Source organism: Aythya marila (genome assembly GCF_965140915.1).
Source record: "Aythya marila genome assembly, chromosome: 25".
Taxonomy (NCBI): domain Eukaryota; kingdom Metazoa; phylum Chordata; class Aves; order Anseriformes; family Anatidae; genus Aythya; species Aythya marila.
The window spans coordinates 1776810-1789313 of record NC_139066.1 but is presented as its reverse complement, the minus strand read 5'-3'; the positions used below and the strand labels follow the sequence as shown (position 1 = coordinate 1789313).

At 46.8% G+C, this 12504-nt stretch overlaps 1 protein-coding gene across 1 annotated transcript in view; it reads left to right on the top strand.

Annotated features, from left to right (window-relative positions):
- Positions 1-12504, top strand: part of LOC309887293 (feather keratin 1-like) — a gene marked incomplete at both ends in the record, with an annotated part of 55675 nt that overhangs the window by 1099 nt on the left and 42072 nt on the right. The gene's annotated exons all lie outside the window — the stretch shown is intronic.

Genomic DNA, 12504 nt, shown 5'->3' with positions numbered 1-12504 from the left:
GTGTGTCCTGGTCTGGTCTTTCCATCTGCATAGAGATGGCCAAGAGAGAAAGCCATTGCTTTGGTGGGAATTAGCTGTGGGCACTGCCTTACTCCTCTGTGCATCGGAGGGCGGGGCACACTGCAACAAGTCATCTTTCAGTCACTGTCTCTTGAAGCTGAGGTAGACATCCCTATTTCCTCCACACCCAATGGCCACCAGTCCTTCAGTTGTGACATTTCTACCTAGGCATGTTCCCTTGACCTTGGAGGTGCCATCTCTTGGGGAAGAGTGTTCGTCTTGCTTTGGGTGGAGCTTTGCTGGGGATGAAGGCTTGGACAAAGATGTTCTGAAAGGATGGCTGAAACTGGGAATGAGTGATTGTCTTGAGGATGGCCCTCTGTCTCTACTCCACTTTTCCCTCTCTTCCACCACCTGATCATGAACAGAATTCCTGGGCATGAATAGCAGATTCAAATTGCCTGTGCAGCCCTATCACCCTTCAGCACAGAATCTGGTATGGCCCAGCTGTTGCCAAGATGCATAGTGCTGAGGGGATTCAAAAGTTCACAGAATCACAGAATTTCTAGGTTGCAAGAGACCTCAAGGTCATCGAGTCCAACCTCTGACCTAACACTAGCAGTCCCCACTAAACCATATCCCTAAGCTCTACATCTAAACGTCTTTTAAAGACTTCCAGGGATGGTGACTCCACCACTTCCCTGGGCAGCCTTTTCCAATGTCTAACAACCCTTTAGGTAAAGAAGTTCTTCCTAACATCCAACCTAAAACTCCCCTGCCGCAACTTAAGCCCATTCCCCCTCGTCCTGTCAGCAGGCATGTGGGAGAACAGACCAACCCCCATCTCTCTACAGCCTCCTTTAAGGTATCTGTAGAGAGCAATAAGCTCACCCCTGAGCCTCCTTTTCTCCAGGCTGAACAAGCCCAGCTCCCTCAGCCGCTCCTGGTAGGACTTGTTCTCCAGATGCCTCACCAGCTTCGTCGCCCTTCTCTGGACCTGCTCAAGCACCTCCATGTCCTTCTTGTAGCGAGGGGCCCAAAACTGAACACAGTACTCAAGGTGCGGCCTCACCAGAGCTGAGTACAGGGGGACGATCACCTCCCTAGCCCTGCTGGCCACACTGTTTCTAATGCAAGCCAGGATGTTGGCCTTCTTGGCCACCTGAGCACACTGCTGGCTCATATTCAGCCGACTATCCACCATCACTCCCAGGTCCTTCTCTGCCTGGCAGCTCTCCAACCATTCCTCTCCCAGCCTGTAGCTCTGCTTGGGGTTATTGCATCCCAGGTGGAGGACCCAGCACTTGGCCTTGTTAAACTTCATGCAGTTGACAGCCCATCGGTGCAGCCTATCCAGATCCTCCTGCAGAGCCTTCCTACCCTCAAGCAGATCGACACACGCACCTAACTTGGTGTCATCTGCAAACTTACTGAGGGTGCACTCAATGCCCTCGTCCAGATCATCGATGAAGATATTAAAGAGGACCGGCCCCAGCACCGAGCCCTGGGGGACGCCACTAGTGACCGGCCTCCAACTGGACTTGGCTCCATTCACCACGACTCTTTGGGCCCGGCTATCCAGCCAGTTTCTAACCCAATGAAGCGTGCGCCAGTCCAAGCCAAGAGCAGCCAGTTTCTTGAGGAGAATGCTATAGGAGACGGTGTCAAAAGCCTTGCTGAAGTCAAGGTAGACCACATCCACAGCCTTTCCCTCATCCACCCAGTGCATCACTTTGTCATAGAAGGAGATCAGGTTCGTCAAGCAGGACCTGCCTTTCATAAACCCATGCTGACTGGGCCTGATCGCCTGCTGGCCCTGCAAGTGCTGCGTGATGACTCTCAAGAGAATCTGCTCCATGAGCTTCCCTGGCAATGAGGTCAAACTGACGGTAGTTCGTGGTGCTACTAGCTATACAAGCCCACACACTGGAGCTCCCACTCCCAACTCCTTTCTGCATGAATGCAGGCCCAGGACAGGGACTGGTGCCCAAACACTAATGGCTGCTCAGTCTTGCATTCTCTTTCCCAAACATGGAACAGCTTTCATCAGGCTAAGAAACTCCAAAGCCCCATAGGTCCCACAACCCCACTCTGCTCCAAAAAAGGCATTCTGTTGGTGCAGATATCCCCAGCCCCACTGAGACACTGCAGTGAGAATGGGACCTGACTGGGCACTCAGCAGGATCTGTGTACAGGCCCTGAACGGCACAAACCATGCAGCAACCCAACCACAGGGCAAACGCTGGGGGTTCTTCTCCCAGGCACCAAGCTCCTCTGTCATTCCCAGAGCCATGAGGATGAAGTGGTTCTTGTGCTCCATGCAGCACCTCTGCTACCCACACCCAGGCCAGGGCCTTCCCACATCTGCACACCTCGGGGCCCTTTGGCTTTGCTTTCACATGGACTCCACACACTGCTTGCATCACACTACCAGGACAAAGGATGGTGTTATTGCTCCATGGGGTGAGCAGGAGAACCTATCCCCAGGCCAGGTTCTCTGGGAGGCAGTGCTGGCTCAAATGGCAGTGCAATGAGCATCAGAACCAAGCCCACCAAAATCCAGGGCTTCCACAGCTCCCAGCTCTGTCCTGGCCCCTGGCCCAGGGTCTCTGCACAAGCTCAGGCCTAGTACAGCCCTGACCAAGCTCTGCTGTATGTGTGTCTGTGCCTGGCCTAATTTTTTCAACCTGGCCTCACCAGGTGTAATGAGTCTGGCTGGGATGAAGTTAACTTTCCCAGCAGCTGTCCATATAGTGCTGTGCTTCAGAATTTTAGCTAGAACAGTTTTGTTATCATACCAGTGTTTTGTCTACTGATGAGCAAAATTGACATAACATAAAGATTTCCTTCAAACCCCACCCCCAAGAGTCAGCAGAGTGGGGGTGGGTAAGAGATGGGGAGGGGACATTACCAGGACAGCTAACTTAAACCGTCCAAAGGGATATTCCGTACCATATGATGTCACACAACAATAAAATGTAGGAAAGGCAATGCAGAGGAGGAGCTCTCGTTATGAAGATGTCTGTCCTATCAAACAACAGCTATGCATGTAGAGGGCCTGCTTCCCAGGATGTGGACCAACATTGCTCATTGATGAGAAGTAGAGAGTAATTTCTTTTCTCTCTCTCTGTGCTTCTGTGCAGCCTTTCCTTTTTTTTTTTTCCTTCTTTTTTTTTTTTCCCTCTTCCTTTTCCCTTTAATTAAATTATCCTTATCTCAAGCTGTGAGTTGTTATTTTAATTTTAATTTCCAGCATGCTTTCTTCTCCCCCTCTTCTTAAAAGGAGAGGGAGTGAGAGAGTGATTGTGATAAAGTTCAGCTGCCCAGCAAGGTAAAACCACCACACCAGGCTCCTAGGTGTTGCATGGCTGGATGGAGCTCACTGGATGGAGCCTTCAGCCAGGTCTTTCTGGGGTCTGGCCTTGGCCTGAGTTCCAGCCCCAGCTCTCACCTGGGGACCGAGACCTTCTACACATAATACATCTGTTGCCCAGCTTAAAGCAATAATCAATAGGTGCTCCTGAGCCAGAATTATCTCCTGGCTTACACTGAAGTCTGAGATGGAGGAGCACACTCACAATTTGGAGATTCACCTTTGTCTTGGAAACAACATAATCCTTCTAGAAAACAAGTCAAATTGTTGATGCCATCTTTCTTATTCCCAGCCTGCAGCACAAGTTAAGGACAGGAAAAAAAGGCCAACATTTAAAAAAGCACATAGCATCTCATTGTGTCTAAAAACCATAGAATAACAGAACTGTTGGATAGCCTGAGTTAGATCAGACAAACAGGGATCATTGAGTCCCTCTCCTCTGGCTTTACGCAGGAGTACCTGGAAATGAAACCTCAGGTCTGAGAGTGTTGTTCAAACGCTTCTTGAACCCCAGCAGGCTTCTGTGGAGGAATGGTTAAGTGAAATAGGACATGTGGATGTTGGGCAGTTAGGAGGCAATAGGCTAGTGAAGTACCGCACTCAACTCACATGAGTCTGGCACGTACACAGCTGGCTGAGAGCCAATCAGGCTCAAAGACACGATGCCCTTGAGGGATTGGGAAAGTCCCTAAGGCAGGACGGTAGCTAAAAGAAGGAGGAACCAACTGAAAAGTGCGGGAAATGTTAGCCAATCCTGAGTTTAGTTTAGGAATATGTATGAGTTGATTATGTTCGAACTAGATAAAAGGCGACTGAGCTATCCATTAAAGTTGAAGTTCACTGTTCACTCATATTGAGCGTCTGTGTCTTCCTTCCGTCGACAACAGGCTTCATGCTGTGACCACTTCCCTGGAGAATCTATTCCAGTTCCCAAGCCATGCCAGTCTCACTTGCAGCACACTGTCAAGCAAAGTACAAATATTGACAGAAAGGTCCTCAGAGAATGGAAACTCTGGTGAGATTGGAGGCACAAGCACAGAATGCCTTTTGGTGAGTGAAAGACAAGGGAAGAGAGAGAATGGCAAAGAGGATGTAGATGTAGGAGTCTGCCATGAAAAGCAGCATGTTTCAGATGATGAGGGCAGAAAGGATAAAGTCAGGGGTCTCGCTCAGTATCATAGCCCCACAGGCCAGGCTCAGAAAAGGCCCACCACCACAGCAGAAACAGACAATGGTGTTCCTGGTACGCCCTCCACACCCATGCTCCTAAGGAGAGGAGGAAGCAGTTTCTGTCTTATGACTGTGGTGAGGTGTAATGCAAAGCCTTGTGTGTGGTAATCAAAGTGCAATATTGAGAAGACTGGAAATTCAGTGATACCTAGAAGAAGTGGAAAAATGACTGTACCAAGCAGCTAGAAACACAAATGACCTTTCCTGATGACATGGAAAGTTTCCAGTGTTTTGGGAGCATTACTGGTGGTATACCAGAACTCCAAGAGCGGGCTGAGGAAGAAATCCATTGGAATCCTCAGGGCTGGTCACTCACCACAGTGACAAGGGGAAGACCATTCCCATCAGAATTAGGAGAGAGGTGGAGAAGATAATTACCAATGGGATGATGTGACAGCCAGGACGGTCTGTTGAGCTCAGAATGAATCCAGTCCCAAAGGTCCTGTTCTCCTTTGCCATGGCTGAAAGATTTCAGAAGGAGATCATGTCAGAGTAAGGTTTAATGCTGCAATAAGGGCAACAGTAAACATCAAACAAAAAGCCTTTTCCTTGCCTAAGTGGCTCTTCTCATGGCTTCTCTTGAACACTGCCACTCTCCTTCTCCCTCCATCTCCCCTCTCTTCCTTGCACTCTACTTCCATATAGACAGCTATACAAACATTTGTCCATCCTTCTCCAGGCATCCATTCACCCACTTTATTTCACAACCCTCCTGGAAGTCCAGATTCTTTTTTTTTTTTTTTCCTTGTTCCTGCCTTCTTCTCTTGTTTCACTTTCAAATAACCAGGTAGGTCTGACAAATTTGCAGTATTTGATAGAAAATTAGTTATTAAGGTTTCAAAAAGATTTTTAAGTTCTTTTTGCTATCCATGTTGCTAGTGAAAGATTTCATTGTGTCCCACAGCACTGTATCATGTACAATAATTTTATGCCCAAAAAGAAGTTCCCAAATCATAGAAATTCCAGCAAGACAACAGAAACACTCCCATACATGATCATCAGCAAGAACACAATGTTTGTTTCAAACAAGATGGAGAGAAATAAAGCTTAAGAATGTTGCAAGAGAAACAAACAATGAAAACAACAACAAAAAAAAAAAATAAGAAGCAAATATTCTTTTTCTCTACTTTTCCTTGTTCGGCTTTTTCTGAACAAGGTGGCTAAATGCTTGGAAGATGACCAGACACTAATTTTAAATGTTTTCCTTGTCTACTCGAAGTATTGCTATTTTTCCTTGTAGGAAATTTTCTTTCCATTGTTAATTTTGGCTTTCTGATTCTCAAACTGGAATTTAAAGGCTGCTTGGTCAGCCCAAACCATGTTCTTGATGCTCTCTCTCAGTATTCCATCATGTTACTATGCCTGGATTTCTAAAAAGGGGCAACACAGTATCTTGTTCAGAACTGCTTCGTCATGTCCAGAAAGAATCAACTACAGAAGAAGTTCAAAAAGTGAATCCTGCAGAGAAATGAGAGAAAAAAAAATGAGAAGCTGATTGCTGCAAAAGAGAAAGGAAGAGACAGCTGCTGGTGAAGCAACAAGGCTGGCCCCAGAAATTTAACAGTTGAGTACAGTCCCCCCATATCCAGGACATCCAGTGCTTGTCAGTGGAGTGGGGACTAAAAGAAGGATGGCAGGTGGGGGTTTTTATGTCATGCTCCCCAGCACTACCAGCAATCTGCCTGGGGCAGATTGAGGGCTCAGTTGTCATCCAGCCCTCTCCTGTGGTGGTGACCCTGCCCAGCTCCATCCTCAGCTCCCTCCCGCAGAACATTGCTGTGGGATCCTTCACCTCTGCTGCTGTTGGCAGCATCCTCAGCTGTGATGGAGTCCCCATCACCTCTGGGTGCTATGACCTCTCATGTATTACCAGCCGCTATTATTTCAGAAGGTGCAACCCCTGTTAAACTATTGGTGTCAGAACATACAACGACCCCTGGAAACACAGAAGTTGATTACAGACTGAGGATAGATTGATGTTGGAGAGGCTGAGCATCCAGTGTCCCCCTTCCAAAGGAAAGAAGCAGGGTCTCTCTGAAAACATGACCAAAGCCTAACTTGCATGTCTTCTGCTCTCTCCACTCTCTTCCTTTCTAATGTTCTTCTACACCATAAAACCCTCTCCCATACCCAGCCTAGGGGATCTGCTGTCCCCTCTCCTTTTGTGGGGTAGGCAGATGGATGCCCTGTGGCATCTCTGCCATGGTTGATAGGCACAGAGTTCATGGGATCATAGAATCATAGAATGGCTTGTGTTGGAAGGGACCTTAAACATCATCTAGTTCCAACCTCCCTGCCATAGGCCACCCACTAGATTAGGTTGCCCAGGGCCTCATCTAACCTGGTCTTAAACACCTCCAGTGATGGAGCATCCACAACTTCTCTTGGTAACCTGTTCCAGTACCTCATTACCCTTACAGTGAAGAATTTCCTCCTAATGTCTAGTCTAAATCTGTCCTCTTTTAGTTTAAGACCGTTCACCTATAATTATCTACCAAAATAAAGAGTCTTTCTCCATCTTTTTTATAAGCCCCCTTCAAGTACTGAAAGGCCGTGATAAGGTCACCTAAGACCCTTCTCTTCTGTAGCCCCATGTCTCTCAGCCTTTCTTCAAAGGAGAAGTGCTCCAGGCCTCTGATCATCTTCATGATCCTCCTCTGTACCCATTCTAACAGATTAACATCCTTCTTGTTCTGGGGACCCCAGACTTGGATACAGTACTCCAAGTGGGGCCTAACAAGGGCAAAAGGAAAATAAAGGGCAGAAGGGCAGAAGGGAAAAATCCCCTCCTTTGACTTACTGGCCACTCCTCTTTTGATGCAGACCAGGATGCAGTTGGCCTTGTGGGCTGCAAGTGCACACTGACAGCTCATGTTAAGCTTTGCATCCACCAGATCCCCCCTTCTCTGCAGGGCTGTTCTTACTAAGTTCTTCTCCTGTCTGTACTCCTGTCTGGGATTGCCCTGGCCCAGGTACAACACCTTGCACTTAGACTTGTTGAACCTCGTACGGTTTACATGGGCCTACTTCTCAAGCTTGTCCAGGTCCCTTTGGATGGCATCCTTTCCTTCTATTGTATAAACCACAGCACTCAACTTGGTGACATCTGCAAATTTGCTGAGGGTGCACTAAATTACACTTCTGTCTCCTCCTCTAGAAGTGACCTTGTTTGTTTCGTCAGAGTCATTAAATTTTTCTGCATCCCACCTACACCCTCCACATGATGCTTCTTATGGTGGTGTTATGTTGCCAGGGAAGAAAGATATTACCTTAGTTGGCAGGGTATGTGGTGAGCACAGGAAGGGGCCTTTCATCATTCCCAGAGGAATGTGACAGAAGGACACATAGCAACAGGTCCCTTTCAGACAGTGTCCCTTGGAGTGGTGGAAAAAGTCAGAGGAATATGTGTAATGCACAAGAAAACCATGGATCATCTCCTGTGTTCCTCCCCACTTGGGATCCCCTGTTTCTTGGGGCCTGGGGGAATCTGGGTCTTGCTGAAGTTGTGTGCCTGCACTGTAATGTGCTCTAGAAATGCCCACTCGGGGACAGTCCACCCTGACAGAACTTTGGGAAAAAGACAGAGGACAAAGAAGCTTTTTGAATGGTAGTGCCAGGCTCAGGTGAGTCTCTGACCAGTTGCTTCCAGCTTTTAGTGCACAACAGAGCACATAGATCAGAATGGACCACGAGCTTTTTGCACATCAAATCTGCCTTGTCCAGGGGTATATGGGGAGAACAGTTACAGGACAGAAGCATTTTCATCTTCTCCTTCCTCTCACACCAGTCCCTTTGGGAAAGAGGATCTGGCTGATCTATCATTCATTCTCCCAATATTTCAAGAGCATCTCTGCAATGCTTAGACTGTGGTTGCCTCAGAAAGGCAGTGAGGACAGGATACCTGAGGTGGATACTGAGATCAAACCTCCTGTATGTGTGAGAAACTCAGAAATAACACGTTCCCACCAAGAGACTCAAGAAAACAGACCTGCAGGAAGTGACTTGGGCAAGAGGAACAAAGAAGGGAATGGGGAGGAGAAAATTCTTATTCTAAGCATGCCTGAGGTATCCCTGCTTGGGGTTTTCCCTCCTCCAGTAGTGATATGTGTTGCTTCTGCAGAAAACAACTTCACAGCTGGGAATAAATGTCTGCACTTCTGCACACTCTTGATGAACTAGGGTTTATGAGGTTTTACATCATACCCTATGGTCCCAGTTCTCTGGTGATGATTCTGTTTCTTCTGGGAACAGATAGCTCCTTCTGTTTCTACCATCTCTCCCCTTTCCTTCTTCTACTACCCAGTAACAATGCCTCCTCTTCAGGTCCCCAGAAATGGGTGAAGAACCTTGCAGTGAAGCAACCCCAGGTGTGTGGCTGTGTCCTGCTGGGGTGGAATGACATGCAACCCCAGGGAAGAACTAACTACGTCCCAACAAGAACTTGAAAGTCAAAAACAGCTTTCATCAAATCTCTGCATAATAATGCTAATTATAATAACAAAAGCAGAAATAACAAAATAATAATATTATGTATTCTTCAGTTTCCTGAGAGCTGAAGAACATGGGAGCATTAAGGCCATCAGGACATTTCATATAATCATAGAACCTTCATCCCATGGAATGCATCATGTGCAACCTCAGCATAAAAAGGGAATCCCAGGAGACATGGCTAGTCCAAAGGCACACACAGATTCACCCAGAAAAGGCAGTTCTCCTGTAGGAGTCCTCCAGGAGGTCATCACCCCAAAGCTGTCCTCCCATGTACCCAGGCTGGACAGGAAAGTGCCTTAAAGCTTTCTCATCCGAGGTTGTACAGCAGAGGAAAAGCAAATTCCGAAAAATTAAGACTTCTGCCTTTTCAATGTAAGGAGTGAAAGGAGGGTTGGCCTACAACTGTTGACAGATCTCTCTGACACATCCTCCTGTGCAAACATCATGGGAGTCTATCCTGCCTCGACGTCTGTGCCTCCTCTCTCACCAAACTCAAGGCTTTGCCTAGTCGGTGTCTCCTGGCTCCTGCATGGTATCTAGAGCAAACTCCTCTCAGCATACCGCAGGGCTGCAGGTCTCACAAACACGATGGTGGACGCTCCCAAACCCTGCAGACCCTATGTGACCCTGTCAGGCCTCCCAGGCAGGCACTGTGCACTTTCTCCCTTTATCCTACAAGGTAGCTCCTGACCCAATACATGAAGTTTAGTACCACACTGTCACATCCTATCTCTATTCTTACTCTTCCATAACTAGTCTTACTAGTTCCTTAGAATCAAAGTCTAGTTTAGGTTGGACAAGACCTCTGAAGATCATCCATTCAGATTCTCTGCTCGGAAAATGCCTCATTAGATGAGGTTGAACAGGACTGTACCCAGTCAAGGCTTGAAATTTTTCAAGGCTGGAGACAACCTGTGGACAACCTACTTGATAATTTTCAGGAAAAAAAAAAAAAAAAGTTTATAATATCTAAATAGAACTTGCCCAGTTCTAAATGGTGTCTGCGTGTCTGTCATCTCTCATCCTATCACTGTGCACTCTTGAGAAGAGCCTAGTTACATCTCTTCCAGATCCTCCAAGCATGTCGTGGTAGACACACACAAGGTAGCTACAATTTGACCTTTGTTATTCCTAAGGCCCCATTCCTTCAGCCTCTCTTAATCTGTCCACAAAGCCTTCCAACTGTCTTGGTGGCTTTTAATGGACCTCCTCCCATAGATCAGTAGCTTTCCTAGACCAAGGAGCCCCAGACTGAACACACAACCCAGTGCAGTCTCATGAGTGTCAAATAGAGGATAAATATCACTTCTCTGGGTCTGCTGGCTACACTTCTGCTGACACAGCACAGAGTGCATTTGGTCACCTCTGCCGCAAGGAGACACTGCTGATTCATCTTCAGCCATTGGTCACCAGACATCTGCTGTCTAACCTCTGCCTACATCACTGTCAGACCTACATCAAGAATCAAGAAGGTGCCTGTCCCCAGAGGAACTGCTGTCTCTTTAGTCATGTCTTCAGAGGATAATCCTGTGATGAGCAGTCTCACAATTCCTTTGAAAACCCGTGTTAAGGAAACTTTAGCTATTGGCAACTGGCCAGCATTTTTCACTGCTGATCTGGCAGTGCTGATTCATGGCACGAGACTGTGGCAGAAGTCATGCTTATGGGCACATGAAGAACTCTTCTCTGAATTGCCCCCAGCCAGAATGTGTTTCCAGCTCTCCAGACCCAACAGCAGAACACCTGTAGAACAGAAACTGCAAGCACGTTACCTGAGCAGGTTGTTTTTTTTGTCTTCTGCCCACACTTCTCCATGATTGTTCAGCCGTTGAACGGTCTCCCTCCAAAATCTACAGTAGTACTAAGGCATTGCTTTCTTTTTTACAGGACATTATAAAGGAACAGGGAATGATTAACACAACTAACAGTCCTTATCACTGGGACTTTTAATAGAAGGAGAGTTTGAGACATATAAAATACCATTTTGCTGTGTATTAGTAGTGCCCATACATTCCAGTCTATTTACTGTTGAAGTGACTTTTCTTATAAAACCCTGAATCCTGATGTCTTTGGGCACTTCCCAAGCATGAGGAGAGAACCAAATTCAACCTCCTGCTGAGATGCAAAAGATCAGTTTCTCACCTTGTCTACCTTTTCATCATCCACAGGCACAGGCCCTCTTTTTTTTTTTTTTTTTATTATTCCAGTGCTTCATTCTCTTTGCCTACTTCTGTTTCTTGCTGTCTAGTTTGTTCTTCTGACATTTCCACCTTACAATCACCACAATCCTTGGTGTAAAAGGTTGTCCTTTGTGTATCACATCAGAAGGCCTCACTGTAAATGCCTTCACATTTACTCCCACACAGAACAAAAAATTCAGGGGCCATGGCTTGTTTTCTCAGCTTCCACCACAGCTGCTCTCCAGAGTGAGCTTTTTGGTTCCCAATGCAGGCATTATAACCCAAGAGTTGTATGTACAGAAAACTAGAAAACAGTCCCCAAGGCAGCCAGCTACAGAGATGGAGGAGAGATGTTAAAAGCAGTGGGACAGCTCAAGGGGCTGGACAGGAAATCTCCTCTGTTCTTTGGCTGATGGGTCATAAATCCTCTGCTGAGGATTTATTTGATCTTCATATGCAGGTCTAGGAAGAGATTTTCCCTCCTTGGGCTACACTGGGCAGGATGGAAAACACAAAAGCAGACATATCTCCTATGAAGAGCCCTCTTCTCAAGCACTAGCAATCAGTGGTTTCCCTGAATTAGGTCTTCTTTTGAACACGTCAGTTTTGCTGGACCATTTGGCTTATTTCCCAAGGCTTCAGGTCTGGTTTCAGCTGTAAAAGTCACCCAGCGTGTTCTTAATGATAACTCTCCCTACTGCACAGACTGGAGAGGCAGAGACCCAGACTCACCAGATCTACATCCAAACAATGGCAGAGAACTAACCACTCCCCAGGGCACCCCTCGTGCCTTTCTGTGCAGTGCTGCAGGCAGTAGTGTAGGTTCAGCATACAGAGACAGACAGTATTAGCCTGGGGCTTGGTATGCCATACAGGAAGAAGCAACAGGGAGTTCTCTGCAGACTATGCAGAGAAGAACTTCCATGAATCCACCTAGGGTACTGATCATGTATCAGAAGATGTAGAAATCAGAGTTGCTGGTGGAGAAATTATATTACATCTTAATGCAGTCTCACACCATGATGGGTGTTTCTGTTAAGAACTGGAACTTCTGTGCATGACCTGGGAAGCCAGAAACTCATTTTTACACTGCTTGACTCTATATCTGTCCAACTATCACTTTATCAGCTCCTCCCTCTCCCCACTGTCTGTCTCACTCTTTATAATCTAGAAAATGTTGATCCATTAATCTGGATCTTTATACTGCAGCCTTATACTGCAGGCTCATGT